The 16436-nt window shown below is 46.7% G+C and overlaps 1 protein-coding gene across 1 annotated transcript in view; it reads left to right on the forward strand.

Moving 5' to 3' along the window:
* Positions 1 to 16436, forward strand: part of DGKI (diacylglycerol kinase iota) — a 1705262-nt gene that overhangs the window by 417815 nt on the left and 1271011 nt on the right.

Genomic DNA, 16436 nt, shown 5'->3' on the forward strand with positions numbered 1-16436 from the left:
GTAAAGCAACCGCTAACAAAATGTTAAACAATTTCTTATCGGATTCTAAAAGAGAGAGGTTAGGAGAAGAGGCCCTTAAAAGCACAATATCATAAGAGATCACGGTTAATGCAGGCAACTGAAAAATAAGGCGCAACTTAGCCCAAATGAGTCGCCAGTATGCTCTTACGTTCTTACATTATTCTAATGTGTTACAAAGCACTAGCAAGGAAATCTTAAAAAGATGCCCCTACCGCTAGAACCCTAGACTTTGGTTGAAGAAAACCTTTTCGCATCAACTGCGTGGGCTTGGCAACATCTGGAAATATCATAATAGTCTGCCCAAAGAAAGGAACATTCTTTTTTGAAAAATAAACTTTCATAATTGAAAATGTGTGTTCTTCTTTCTGGAAAGATACCAGCAAAGTAGCTCTTTTAGTAATAGGTTCCTGAGAAGACTCAAGAAATTAGACAAATCTAAACTATCTGGAGACTGGATGGTGTCTAGAGCTCCTTCCTTATTAGGCAACTTAGAACTTCTAGGCTAATAATATAGGTGACTACGAGGCTCAGTTTCAAAGCTAATAGACGTACAAAGTTACATAGGTTACTATCTAGCTTATTTTCAAAAAGGAAGGACGCCCATCTTCTGACACAAATCGGGAGATGGGCGTCCTTCTCTCAGGGTCACCCAAATCGGCATAATCGAAAGCCGATTTTGGGCGTCCCCAACTACTTCCCGTCGCGGGGATGACCAATGTTCCTGGGGGCGTGTCGGAGGCGTAGTGAAGGCAGGACTGGGGCGTACCTAACAGAGGGGCGTCCTCAAGCGATAATGGAACAAAGAAGGGCGTCCCTGATGAACATTTGGCCGACTTTACTTGGTCCTTTTTTTAACGACCAAGCCACAAAAATGTGCCCTAAATGACCAGAGGACCACCGGAGGGAATTGGGGATGATCTCCCCTGACTTCCCCAGTGGTCACTAACCACCTCCCACCCTGAAAAAAACCCCAACTTTAAAAACTTTAGTCTTTTTTTTTTTTTAGAGTATGGGTGAAGGACCTCCTTCGCTATGCCTCCGTCCCTGCAAACAGCAGTTGAGGACGTCCTTCGTTATTTATTTATTTAGATTTTGTTCACACCTTTTTCAGTAGTAGCTCAAGGTGAGTTACATTCAAGTACACTGGATATTCTATGCCTCTGCCCCTGCAACGGCAGTTGAGGGCGTCCTTTGATATGCCTCCGTCTGTGCGATGGCAGTTGAAGACGTCCAAAATGTGGATGTTTGTGAGAAGGATGTCCATGCCTGGATGTTTCTGTGAGAAGGATGTCCATACCTGCTATGCCTCTGACATCCCTTTTATTTATTTGGATTTTGGATCACAAGTAGCAGCAGTGGGATTTGAACCAGCCACTTCTGGATTGCAAGACCAGTTCTCTAACCACTAAGCCACTCCTCCACATCACTCTACTCCCTTAAAATTTGGCCATTCCTTTGGGGGGGAGGTATGTGTGTGTCAGCGGAGGCATAATGAGGGTGTGGGCGTCCTTCTTTCAAACATTTTGGAATCCTCAACTGCCCCCCCCCCCCCCCACAGGGATGGCCAAATTTCAAGGGAGTGGAATGGAATGGAGTGGAGGAGTGGCCTAGTGGTTAGAGCACTGGTCTTGCAATCCGGAGGTGGTCAGTTCAAATCCCACTGTTGCTACTTGTGATCCAAAATCTAAATAAATAAAGTGGATGTCAGATTTATAGCAGGCATGGATGTCCTTCTCACAAACATCCACATTTTGGACATCTTCAACTGCCGTCGCAGGGACAGTGGCATATCAAAGGACATCCTCAACTGCCATAGCGAAGGACGTCTTCAACTGCCGTCGCAGGGACAGAGGCATATCAAAGGACGTCCTCAACTGCTGTTGCAGGGACGGAGGCATAGAAATATCCAGTGTACTTGAATGTAACTCACCTTGAGCTACTACTGAAAAAGGTGCGAGCAAAATCTAAATAAATAGCGAAGGATGTCCTCAACTGCCATCGCGGAGGCATAGCAAAAGACATCTTTCACCCATACTCTAAAAAAAAAAAAAAGACAGAAGTTTTTTAAGTTGTTTTTTTTCGGGGTGGGAGGTGGTTAGTGACCACCGCATGCCTTTTTCCATTCAGTTAGTGCATCAGTTAGTCCACTGCAGTGCCCCCTAGGGTGCCCGGTTGGTGTCCTGTCATGTCAGGGGGACCAGTCCAGTGCAGTACGAATGCTGGCTCCTCCCATGACCAAATGACTTGGATTTGGTCGTTTTTGAGATGGGCATCCTTAGTTTCCATTATCGCTGAAAACCGGGGATGACCATCTCTAAGGTCGACCTAAATGTTGAGATTTGGGCGTCCCCGACCGTATTATTGAAACGAAAGATGGATGCCCATCTTGTTTCGATAATACGGGTTTCCCCGCCCCTTCACCGGGACGTCCTTAGAGATGGGCGCCCTTAGAGATGGTCGTCCCCGTTCGATTATGCCCCTCTATGGGGGTAATTTTTGACAGAGAAAAACATCTAAAAAGTGGCATAAAGCAGTCTGTCCAGTCCCCTTACCAGGAATTGAGGAACTGAGAGAGAGAACTCCTTGTGGAGTCAAACCTGTGAGGTCTGCAGTGTCCTGTCTTCTAAGAACACCATCTGACTCTTGCCAAACAGCAGGTTGTGGGGGTCGGGGTTTGCCCCCCAAAAGAAAGGGAGACATTAGGGGAAGAAGGCAAACTCACAAGCATTGAAGGTAAAGCTGCCACAGCAACTCAAATGTGCTGGTCCATACATCACTTTGTAGAGTGTTACCTTTGTCACCTTTTTGTTTCCCCATGGAAGGGAGCAGAGTGTTCGGGGTATAAGGCAGCAATGCCTTCTGGGACCCGAGGCTACATAACCTGAAATAAATTGAGTCTATAAAAGTAGCAGTAGTAAAACAAATTAAGCTGGCTTTATTTAGTATTGCAAAAGAGAATAAAATAAACAGTTACAAGGCTTGAGAAAGACAAATAGTAATCATTCTCAAGGGAGCAGGATTCACAGGCAAGCACAATTAGGAATTCGGAAACAATGCTTGCTTTCCTTTTATTACACATTTACATTTATACTAACATTTGGCTTCCGTATAGGTACGTAGTTGCTGTGAACTGCTCTCTCCAAACTTGTTTAAGTCAGCTCTGTTATCAGTGTTCTGAGCTCAAAATTTGTGATCTGCTACAGAAAACACTAAACCACAGAGCTAACCCTGCCATCAGTCTCTGTGTCTCACCCTGTTTCTTAAGTGTCTCTCAACATCTCCCTCTTGATAATTGATTTTTAATGATCACAAAAGGTTCAATGGAGTATTGTGTTAGCGCACCAGTTATTGACTGTCTTAGGTTGCAGGTCTCCCAGGATCCTTCAGCAGGATGGGAATCCTGAGTCTATCTTACCCGTGATTGTCACACAACCTCATGAATGCTAATGGGCGGTCTCATTGTCCTGCACATTCATCTGGGTGTTACCAGAAACAATGGTCTGGCTAATTTTGGTGGCATATTGTCTATAGAGGGAGAGTAAACAAGGTAAGAGGCAACAAACAAGCAGGAGTATGGCTACAAATATCATGGCAAATGACAACAAACCTTTAAGTCCTGTAAACATATCCCACCAGTTACCAATGTGGATCCCACCTTAGAAATCTTCAACTGTGAGCTTGGTGAGACTCAAAATTTTAGACATTGCATTTCTTACTATATGAGATCGGTTAACTACAATGGTACAACATTTAGAGCTACTTAAAATAGTACATAATCCAGCTTGAGAAGCTAACAAATACTACAAACCTAATCAATTGTAATGAGAAAAAATAGTAAGTTCATCAATATGGTCTGGTATAGCAGTAAAGGCAATGTTCAATTCATAGGTCAAAACATGTACAAGAGCTTGAGTCTTAAGTAAGGGAGAAGCAGGACTTTGGTTGTAGTAGTGCCGATGACATGTGAGACCACAGGATACAAACAGCAAACTAGGATCAGGGAATCTTAGGAGAAAGATAAGGCAAGAATAAAAATAGAAAACTAGAAAAAGTCCATAATGTGTGTGTAGAAATGTCCAGGTGACAGATGAATCAACAGTGTTAGTTCTGGTATTGGGAAGCCGCAGTTGGCACACAGTTGCAATAGAGTTTACATAGTCAGGGCTTCACATGGGAGATGGCATGCTGCTTCTGGAAGGCGTCACTGTAGAGTAAATAAGAGTAGGGTGAATCTGCAACATGACTCAAACAATAAATCAATTAAACAGAGCAGGGCAAAGAGGGTCTCAGTTTAGGCCTCAGGTCATAAAGGATAACAGTTCACTTAATGTCTGCCTAATTCCTTAACAAAATGCCATTAGCTCAATGCTGTTCTCGGATTTTATGCTTTATACAGTTCGAGTTATAGTTAATTCAGAATAAAATCAATTGCTATTCTGGCCTATCCAAAAAGAGTATAGCATAATTCTCAGTGGAGAAGGGTAGTTAGTGGGGTCCCACAGGGATCTGTGTTGGGACCGCTGCTTTTTAACATATTTATAAATGACCTAGAGATGGGAGTAACTAGTGAGGTAATTAAATTCGCTGAAGACACAAAATTATTCAGGGTCGTCAAGTCGCAGGAGGAGTGTGAAAGATTACAGGAGGACCTCGCGAGACTGGGGGATTGGGCGTGCAAGTGGCAGTTGAAGTTCAATGTTGACAAGTGCAAAGTGATGATTGTGGGTAAGAGGAACCCTAATTACAGCTATGTCATGCAAGGTTCCGCGTTAGGAGTTACGGACCTAGAAAGGGATCTGGGAGTAATCATTGATAAGACGTTAAAAACATTTGCCCAGTGTGCTGCGGTGGCTAAGAAAGCACACAGAATGTTGAGTATTATTAGGAAAGGGATGGAAAACAAACACGAGGATGTTATAATGTCATTGTATCGCTCCGTGATGCGACTGCACCTCGAGCATTGTGTCCAATTCTGGTTGCCGCATCTCAAAAAAGATATAAAGGAATTAGAAAAGGTGCAGAGAAAGGCGACGAAAATGATAAAGGGAATGGAACGACTTCCCTATGAGGAAAGGCTGAGAAGGTTAGGGCTCTTCAGCTTGGAGAAAAGGCGGCTGAGGGGTGAAATAATAGAAGTCTACAAGATAATGAGCGGAGTAGAGCGGACAGATGTGAAGCGATTGTTTACACTTTCAAACAACAAAACCAGGGGACACAAGATGAAGCTAGAATATGGTAGATTTAAAACAAATAAGAGAAAGTTTTTCTTTACTCAGCGTGTAGTTAGACTCTGGAACTCGTTGCCGGAGAATGTAGTGACAGCAGCTGGCCTTACGGAATTTAAAGGGGGTTTGGACAGATTCCTGAGGGAAAAGTCCATTGAACATTATTAATTTTTTTTTTTTTTTTTGGGGGGGGGGGGGGGGGGGGTGTTGCCGGATTTTTGAAGGCTGGATTGGCCGCTGTCGGAGACAGGATGCTGGGCTTGATGGACCCTTGGTCTTTCCCAGTATGGTGGTGCTTATGTACTTATATCCCTGTTGAAACACTTCCACATATATTCACTTACACAGACCTTCTGACCAACTTACAGTTTATGTTCTAGACATTCTGCTTATGATACTAGCATGCACTCCTGCCATGTGACCATTCACAATATGTACAGTTAAACAGTGCACACAACTTGCACACGGGCAGATAACTTTTACAATGTCTCATTATAAATCATTTACTTGAACATTTCTGTAACCTTTCACACACAAGTACCCAAGAATGACTGAGATTTTGTCCAACTGCTTCACACTTTTACTCCCTACAATTCAAAACAGAAATTACAATTTTTATCATGGTAACCAGATTTAAGCCTTTGCTTAAAATCATTACATAGGCACATTTCAGTTTTGGAAAACATATTAGAAAAAATAAAAATAACATCAGCAGCCTAGGGTGAACAATGCAGAGTAAGGAAAATAAAGTTCTATACTTTTCCTAAGAAAACTAATTAATAGCTTGCATAACAAAAAAGATTAGGGCACCAAGTAATCAGTTAGGAGCACAGTTTCCCCATTTATACAAAACTAGTAAAAAAGGCCCGTTTCTGACACAAATGAAATGGGCGCTAGCAAGGTTTTCCTCGGAGTGTGTATGTTTGAGAGATTGTGTGTGAGAGTGACTGTGTGTGAGAGAGAGAGTGAATGTACGAGTGTGTGTGTGACAGAGAGAGAGAGAGTGAGACTGGGTGCGAGTGTGTCTATGAGAGAGAGAGTGTGTGTGTGAGAATGAGAGTGTGTGCCATGGACCCCCCCTCTCCCTTCCTCCCAGTTCCAGGGTCCCCCCTCCCTCCGAGTTCCAGAGTCGTTCCCCCCCCCCCTCCCTCCGAGTTCCAGGGTCATCCCCTACATCCTTCCCTCCCTCTGAGTTCCAGGGTCATCTTCCCCCTCCCTCTCTCTGAGTTTCAGGGTCATCCCCTCCTTCCCTCCCTCCCTCCGAGTTTCAGGGTCGTCCTCCCCCTCCCCAGGGCCGTGCCTAGGGTCTCTGGCGCCCCCCTGCAGACTATCAGTTGGCGCTCCTACTCCCCGTGAAAATGATCACGCCCCCCCCCCCCCCCGGTGAAAATGATCGCTCACCACTTGCCACACTGACAGGAATTGTCAGCAATATTCTTAGAAACAATTGCTATACATTGCAAAATAAGATAGCAGATGTAATTCTCAAAGTGGACATATTCCAAACGCTATTTAGACAAAAATTAAACTGAACCCCCAAGATGCCAGACTCTGCATACAATGCAACACCACAGAAACAGAAAATGTCCCCTAGTACTGTGCAAAATATAAAGACTACAGATGTAAATTTGAAAAAAAACTAACAAGAACCAATCACCACTTTACAAATTAACAAATAGAAATAAAACAAATATAGAAATAAAATAATACCATTTTATTGGACTAATACATTTAGCTTTCAGAGGCCAAAACATCCTTCCTCAGGTCAATACAGTATAGTGCTATTACAGTATCCTATCCTGACCTGAGGAAGGGGGTTTTGTTCTCCGAAAGTTAGTCAAAATGTATTAAAATTAGTCCAATAAAAAGATTACCTATTATAAACATTATTAACACAGCTACAATACTACTATATCCTAAAGCAAAAAATAAAAGTAAATATTTTATTTACAGTTTGTTGTCTCTGGTTTCTGCTTTCCCTCATCTTCTTTTCACTGTCTTCCTTCCTTCCATCCAGCATCTGTCTTGTTCTCTCTCTGCCATCCAGTGTCTGCCCTCTCTGCTGTCCCCTTCATCCAATGTCTGCCCTCTCTCCCTGCTCCTTCCATCTACATCTGCCCTCTATCTCTGCCCCTTCCATCCACCATCTGCCCCTGTCTGCCCTCTCTCTCTCCCCCTTCCATTCACTGTCTGCCCTTTCTATCGCTTCCATCCACTGTCTGCCCTTCCTCTCTGTCCGCTCAATCCACCATTTGCCCTCCCTCTCCCATCCATCAAGGTCCCTCTCACTCCCCCTTCCATCTAGGATCTGTCCCCTCTCTCTGCCCCTTTTTTTCAGCCCCCAGTTCCAGCCCCACTATCCCACCAGTCCCCAGTTTCAGCCCTAGCCCTTTTCCTCCCACCAGTCTTGAGCTTCGGCCCCCAGCCACTTCTCCCTGTCCCCTTTTCAGCCCCCAGTTTTAAACCCAGCCCTTTTCTCTCACTAGTCCCGAGCTTCAGCCCCAGCCACTTCTCCTGTCTTCTTTTCAGCCCCCAGTCCCCACAGTTTCAGCTCTTGTCCCTTTTTCAGCCCCCAGTCCCAGTACTAGCCCCCTTATCCCACCTACCCTCCTTTTCAGCCCCCAGTTCCAGCTCCCTTCATCCACATGCCTTGCATTAGGGCCTCCCCTTTCAGCCCCAGACCCCATCTGGCTCCCCTCCCCCCCCCCCCCTTCTCCCATCTGGGCTCCCCATCCCCTTCTCCCATCTGGGCACCCCATCCCCTTCTCCCATCTGGGCACCCCATCCCCTTCTCCCATCTGGGCTCCCCTCCCCATCCCCTTCTGCCATCTGGGCACCCCACCCCATCCCCTTCTGCCATCTGGGCTCCCCATCCCCTTCTGTCATCTGGGCTCCCCATCCCCTTCTGTCCCCTCCCCTCCCCATCCCCTTCTGCCATCTGGGCACCCCTGATCCGACCCGACTACCAGCTCTGTCGAGATGACAGCGGGTGGGGGGGGGGGGTGCTCCGCTCCCGCTGCTCCCACCCTACCTTCTTTTAAAAAATAAATCAGTAAAGCGGCGTGGCAGGCAGCGCAGCTTCGCATCTGCCCTGCTTGTAAAACAAGTAGATCTCCTCGTCGGGCCTTCGCTCACTGGGTCCCGCCCTCCTCTGAGGTAACTTCCTATTTCCTCGAGGGCGGGACCCAGTGAGCGAAGGCCCGACGAGGAGATCTACTTGTTTTACAAGCAGGGCAGACGCGAAGCTGCGCTGCCCTGCCACGCCGCTTTACTGATTTATTTTTTTTAAGAAGGTAGGGTGGAGCAGCGAGAGCGGAGCACCCCCCACCCGCTGACACCCGGGGCGGACCGCCACCACCCGCGCTCTTGGCTCCCTCAGTGTCCGCCTTCTTCTGACGTCAGAAGAAGGCGGGACACTGAGGGAACCAATGAGTGCAAGGGAAGGGAGAGACGTTGGCAGCGCTTTCACCGACGCTGCTGCAGGCCTGCGACCGAGGTAATTTAAAGTCCTCGGCGGCGCGGGGGCGAGGGTAAGCACCGCGGTGGCGCCCTCCAGAGGTGGGCGCCCCCCTGCAGCGCTTACCTCGCTTACCGCATCGGCACGGCCCTGCCCCTCCCTCCGAGCTCCAGGGTCATCCCCTCCCTCCCTCCGAGCTCCAGGGTCATTCCCTCCATCCCTCCAAGTTCCAGGGTCATCCCCCCTCCCTCCGAGGTCCAGGTTCATTCCCTCTATCCCTCCAAGTTCCAGGGTCGTCCCCTCCCTCCCTTCCTCTGAGTTCCAGGATCGTCCCCGCCTTCTGAGTTCCAGGGTCATCCCCTCCCTCCCTCCGAGTTCCAGGAGACCGAGTTTCAGGTTCCCCCCTCCCTCTGAGTTTCAGGTTCCCCCCTCTCTCCCTCCCTCCGAGTTTCAGGGTCCCCCCTCCCTCCCTCTCTCTCTCTCTTTCAGGGTCCCCCTTCCTCCCAGTTCCAGGATCCCCCCTCCCTCCCAGTTCCAGGGGTCGTCGTCCCTCCCTTCTTCCCTCCCTCCCTCCCTTCCAGTTCCAGCACACCACTCCTTCCGAATTTTAGAAGTCATCTTCACTTACCAAGTCGGAGTTACGGCAGCCGTCAGCAGCGGTAAAATGCGTGCAGGGTCGGCCCTTCTCTCTCTCTCAGCTCTGGTCCCACCCTCATTTCCTGTTTCCGCAAGGGCGGGACCAGAGCTGAGAGAGAGAGAAGGGTCGAGCCTGCATGCCTTTTACCGCTGCTGCCAGCCGCCGTAAACCCAACTTCATAAGTGAAGATGACTTTTAAAATTTGGAGGTAGGGGGCCTAGAACTGGAAGGGAGGGAGGAAGGGAGGGACGACGATACCCTCATGCATGTGACGTCGCGTTCCGTTGCCTGGCAACTCTGCAGCGTTCCCTTCCAGTGATTGGTCTTTGCTGTTTGTGACGAACCCAGAAGTACGTGACATCAATTCAGGAGATGGATACAGCAGGAGCTTCAAGGCTTCACTTTCACGGAGTCAGCTTCAGAACATTGGAGGTGCTTTTTATTATATAGGATATATATCTTTATCTTGAGAGTGATAGGCAAACCTTTCCTTGCACAAATCACATTAGCAAAACAAAAACTTTAGTTCTGCAGCAAAAGTATGTAACCTATAGACATAACAGGAAAATACAGGCAGGAGCCTTACAGTAAATCTCACAGTTCATGTAAAAGTTTTCCTTCTATAAGACCTACTAATTAGACTCCCTGTGAAGTTCTAAAAGAATTGCCGATGAGGGAGACGTTAGGTCAAACAGACCCACATTAGTCCGCCTCCCAGCATTGGCAAGGAAAAGATACCAGCCTTATGACAAACTGGATTTAGATAACAAGTAATACAGTGCAGTGAAACAAAGCCTATTAAAGCAAAAGCAATAATACTTACAGTCTTGATACAACAAACATCAAAAACCGGAGGCGCTAGTCCGGGAAATCGCTTTTCATGGTACCAATTCCACAACTTCAAACCTGGTATTTTTATAAACTTAGTGTTGGGGGCCCACATCTAGGACCAGGGGCAATTTCTGTAAACCTGGCGTGGGGGCCCGTGCCCCGGAGAAATCAAAATAAAGTACATCGGGCAGAAGGTGGCTCCTGGCTCCCCACTGGCTTGCTAAATGTTCGGGGTCCAAGGCAGCAATGCCTTCTGGGACACGAGGCTGCATAACCTGAAACAAATTGAGCCTACAAAAGTAGCAGTAGTAAAACAAATTACGCTGGCTATATTTAGTATTACAAATGAGAATAAAAGAAAGGGTTAAAAGGGCTTGAGAAGGAAACATAGTGATCATTCTCAAGGGAGAATTAATCACAGGCACTCACATCTAGGAATCCAGAAACAATGCTCGCTTTCCTCTTATTACACAGTTACATTTATACTAACATTTAGCTTCCGTATAGGTACGTACTTGCTGTGAACTGCCCCTTCCAACTTGTTTAAACCAGCTCTGTTATCAGTGTACATTCCTTTTCTGAGCTCAAAATTTGTGATCTGCTACAGAAAACACTAAACCACAGAGCTAACCCTGCCGTCAGCCTCTGTGTCTCACCGTTTCTTAAGCATCTCTCAACAAGAGTGACACACTCCTCACTCCTCACAGATTCCATAAGAGCTCCAAAGGGGAGGGGGACCTCCCTCTTTGATCATATACCTTCAGGCACGCACCAACGGGCATGTGCTGTGGGCTGCATGCCATGGCAAGGACACTGAGTGTGGGCATAAAACAGGTACACTCTGTTTTAAGGTGTTATCTGGGTACCTGACACTTAGAGGGCATAATTGAAAGGGGCGCCCAAGATTTCCTGGGGACATCCTCGCAGGACGTCCCGGCGAAGGGGCAGGGAAACCCATATTATCGAAACAAGATGGGCGTCCAACTTTCGTTTCGATAATACAGTCGGGGACGCCCAAATCATGAAATTTAGGTCGACCTTAGAGATGGTCATCCTTAGAGATGGTCATCCCCGATTTTCGGAGATAATGTAAATCGAGGACGCCCATCTCAGAAACGACCAAATCCAAGCCATTTGGTCGTGGGAGGAGCCAGCATTCGTAGTACACTGGTCCCCCTGACATGCCAGGACACCTACTGGGCACCCTAGGGGGCACTGCAGTGGGAGGGGGTTAGTGACCACTGGGGGAGTAAGGGGAGGTCATCCCCAATTCCCTCCAGTGGTCATCTGGTCAGTTCGGGCACCTTTTTGTGGCTTGGTCGTAACAAAAAATGGACCAAGTAAAGTCGCCCAAGTGCTCATCAGGGATGCCCTTCTTTTTTCCATTATCGGTCGAGGATGCCCATGTGTTAGGCACGCCCCAGTCCCGCCTTCGCTACCCTTCTGACATGCCCCTGGGAACTTTGGTCATCCCCGTGATGGAAAGCAGTTGGGGACGGCCAAAATCGGCTTTCGATTAAGCCGATTTGGGCGACCCTGGGAGAAGGACGCCCATCTCCCGATTTGTGTCGAAAGATGGGCGCCCTTCTCTTTCGAAAATAAGCACTGTTAGTGTAAGTTATAATAAAAATGGGTCCCAACCAGATTAGCATTGGTTAGGGAAGTGTCAGAAGTGAATATATCACCCCTTATCCTTTGATCCAAGCCCACTGTGCCAAAATAATAAAAGAAACTAACTCCACACCCAAATATAAAAATAGGGTCTTATTTATTTACAGTAACAGCAAATAACATAGAGTAGACAATAATAAAGACAAAGACAATCGTATTACAGAGATAGCTTGTAGTAAAGGTATGTAAGTCCCTATCTAGACTCTAAAGTGTAAAGAATCACTCTAACCCCAGGGCACTATGCATGGATGCTTGGCACACATATAATCTGATGTAGTCCTTCAGATGTCAGCATAATCTTCAGATGTCAGTCTGGTTCAACACAGATCTTGCCCCTCGGATGTGATGTTGGCACAAGGCAGCTAACCCTGGCAAGATCTGCCTTTTATGGAGAAATCAGGAGCCTTATCTCCTTTGCTGACGTATATTCTATCCTTGAAGAACATAAACAAGTAGATCCAAGTGTCCTTAATTGACGTCAATTCTGATAACAGCTTGCTGCAGTGACGTCAATTCTGATAACTTGCCACATCAACGTCCATTCTAGTAACAACCTGTGCCAATGCTGATAACAGCTTGATTGTCCTGGAACATTGTGACCTTATCAGCAGTTCCCAAGTACAGTAAACAAATGATACTGTGCATCTGTTAGACTTGATTTCTCCACAATATCTTAGAGCCCTTATAGAGAGAATGTTTGAGTTTGCACATTATAATCACCTTCTTAATACTGGATAGTGCCATTCATGTAGGACCATATATGTCATATAGGTCCATATAGTCACATGGATGGCTGTGCATAGTACTCATAGTGCTACAGTAGTGCTTCAGTAGCTTTGCTCCTACACTGACATATACTCGGGATGCAGGACCTCACACTGGGACAAGCTGGAACAGGCATCCAACTCAATGCTTGATGTCAGATGGCAGTGGATAATAGTGTCTCACAGGTTCTCAGGCCAGTTATGGTAAGGATAATGAGATATACCCAGGATGTATGACCCCACACTGGGGCAAGCTGGAACATGCATCCACCTCAATGCCTGATGTTAGAAGGCAGTGAATAATGTGGTCTCAAGCCAAGGTTCTCAAATCAGTCACGGAAAGCATGCTGAGATATACCTGAGATGCAGGACCCCACACCAGGGCAAGCTGGAACAGGCGTCCACCTCAATGCCTGATGCCAGAAGGCAGTGGATAATGCGGTCTCACAAGTTCTCAAACCAGCTGCAACAAGGATGCTGAGATAGACCTGTGATGCAGGACACCACATCTGGGCAAGCTGGAACAGGCATCCAACTGAATGCCTGATGTCAGAAGGCAGTGGATAATACATAAAGGGGCATAATCGAACGGAAACGTCTATCTTCATGGGCGTTTATCTCTGAGAACGGGTCCGTGAAGGGGCGGACCAAACAGTATTTCGAAAAACATGGACGTTTATCTTTTTTTGAGCTGGGCGTTTTTGTTTTTCAGCGATAATGGAAACCGAAAGCGCCCAGCTCAAAAATGAATAACTCCAAGACATTTATTCGTGGGAGGGGCCAGGATTCGTAGTGCACTGGTCCCCCTCACATGCCAGGACACCAACCGGGCACCCTAGGGGGTACTTTTACAAAATAAAAAAGGTAAACAGCTCCCAGAGCACCCTTCCCTTGGGTGTTGAGCCCCTCAAAACCCACTGCCCACAAGTCTACACCATTACTATAGCCTTAAGGGGTGAAGGGGGGCACCTACATGTGGGTACAGTGGGTTTGGGGGGCGGTTTGGAGGGCTCCCATTTTACCAGCACAAGTGTAACAGGTGGGGAGGGGATGGGCCTGGATCCACCTGCCTGAAGTCCACTGCACCCCCTAATAACTGCTCCAGTGACCTGCATACTGCTGCCAGGGAGGTGGGTATGACATTTGAGGGTGAAAATAAAAAGTTGTGAACGGCATATTTTGTGGTGGGAGGGGTTTGTGACCACTGGGGGAGTCAGGGGAGGTCATCCCCGATTCCCTCCAGTGGTCATCTGGTCATTTAGGGCACTTTTTGGGGCCTTATTCGTGGAAAAACAGGGTCCAGGAAAAGTGCCCTAAATTCTCGCTAAAAACGCATATTTTTTTTCCATTATCGGCGAAAGGCGCCCATCTCTGATCGGTCGATAACCACGCCCCAGTTCCGCCTTCACCATGCCTTTGACACGCCCCCATCAACTTTGTCCCGCATCCGCGACGGAGTGCAGTTGAAAACGTCCAAATTCGGTTTTCGATTATACCGCGTTATTCGTTTTTGGGAGATAAACGCCTATCTCCCGATTTAGGTCGCAATATAGGCGTTTTTGTCTTTCGATTATAAGCTGGATAGTAAACATAGTAGATGACGGCAGAAAAAGACCTGCACGGTCCATCCAGTCTGCCCAAGAAGATAAATTAATATGTGCTACTTTTTTTATTTGTACTGTTCTCTTCAGTGCACAGACTGTATAAGTCTGGCCAGCCCTATCCCCGCCTCCCAACCACCAGCTCTGGCACAGACCCTATAAGTCTGCCCAGCACTATCCCCGCCTCCCAACTACCAGTCCCGCCTAACACCACCAGCTCTGGCACAGACCGTATAAGTCTGCCCAGCACTATCCCCGCCTACCAACCACCAGCCCCGGCACAGACCGTATAAGTCTGCCCAGCACTAGCCCCGCCTCCCAACCACAGCTCTGCCACCCATTCCAGGCTAAGCTCCTGAGGATCCCTTCCTCTGCACAGGATTCCTTTATGTTTATCCCACTCATGTTTGAATTCCGTTACCGTTTTCATCTCCACCACCTCCGCGGGAGGGCATTCCAAGCATCCACCACCCTTTCCGTGAAAAAAATACTTCCTGACATTCTTCTTGAGTCTGCCCTCCCTTCAATCTCATTTCATGCCCTCTCGTTCTACCGCTTTCCCATCTCTGGAAAAGGTTTGTTTGCGGATTAATACCTTTCAAATATTTGAACGTACTGTATCATATCACCCTTCTTTCCTCCAGGGTATACATGTTCAGGTCCGCAAGTCTCTCCTCATACGTCTTGTAACACAAATCCATACCACCCTCGTAGCTTTTCTTTGCACCGCTTCAATTCTTTTTACATCCTTAGCAAGATACGGCCTCCAAAACTGAACACAATACTCCAGGTGGGGCCTCACCAACGACTTGTACAGGGGCATCAACCCTCTTTCTTCTGCTGGTCACACCTCTCTCTATACAGCCTAGTAACCTACTAGCTACGGCCACCGCCTTGTCACACTGTTTCATCGCTTCAGATCCTCAGATACTATCACTCCAAGATCCCTCTCCCCATCCGTACCTAGCAGACTCTAACCGCCTAACACATACGCCTCTCTTGGATTTCTACTCCCTAAGTGCATCACTTTGCATTTCTTCGCATTGAATTTTAATTGCCAAACTTTAGACCATTCTTCTAGCTTTTTCAGATCCTTTTTCATGTTTTCCACTCCGTCCGGGGTGTCCACTGTGTTACAAATCTTAGTATCATCCGCAAATAGGCAAACTTTACCTTCTAACCCTTCGGCAATGTCACTCACAAATATATTGAACAGAATCGGCCCCAGCACCAATCCCTGAGGCACTCCATTACTCACCTTTCCCTCCTCTGAGCGAACTCCATTCATCACCCACCCTCTGGCGCCTGTCCGTCAACCAGTTCCTAATCCAGTTCACCACTTTGGGTCCTATCTCTCAGGTTCTCCATACTTTGATTTTTTGAATTAGTGTCACTTCTCTTTCTTCCCTCTCTTTTCCTAGCCCCACTTAATAAAGACTCCATATACCGTGACCTTTAGACCTTCATATATTTCCCTGGATCTATATATGACACTAATAATCGTGCGTGCAAAGTTGTGCACACAATTTAATTGAGTAACAAGCCAATTAGCACCAATAATTGGCAACTAATAATTGTTGGCGTTAATTGGCAACAATTTGGATTTGTGCATGCATCTTCTATGTGCTATTCTATAAAGCTGCACATGCAAATATTTTAGTGTGTAACTGAAAAGGGGCTGTGGCCATGAGAGGGGCATGGGCGGGGCATTCACTGCATTCACTAAAGATGCACACAGTATTATAGAATTCAGGGGATCCATGCCTAATTTACGCATGAAGATTTATACCAGGTTTTAGCTGTGTGAATCCTAGCATCCAAAAGTTGGGCACAGATCCTGGCACTACATACTATTCTATAAACGATGCCCAACTTGTAGTGCTGTTTATAAAATAGCACTCAGTAAGCATTTTTTCCAGCACCCATATTTGTGTGCCATTTACAGAGCCTAGTCCTGTATATGTTCCCTCACTTTTGCATCATTAAATTGTAAATATTCACTATTATCTACTTGACTTCATCCTTTATTATATTACCCTTTACCAACCCCTCATTTAAACACCAGAAAGTGTGGCACATTCTCCTTTTCCAAATGCAAACTCCATGATCTGTAGGTGTGTAAATATGATATGATGACAATGTATAAAAAAGTGGATCATAAAACCATATAAAATATAGTGCATAATCAGTGCTTTTTTTGTAGGAAAAAAGGTGCCGGTACTCATTGTG

Source organism: Microcaecilia unicolor, chromosome 10 (assembly GCF_901765095.1).
Source record: "Microcaecilia unicolor chromosome 10, aMicUni1.1, whole genome shotgun sequence".
NCBI lineage: Eukaryota > Metazoa > Chordata > Amphibia > Gymnophiona > Siphonopidae > Microcaecilia > Microcaecilia unicolor.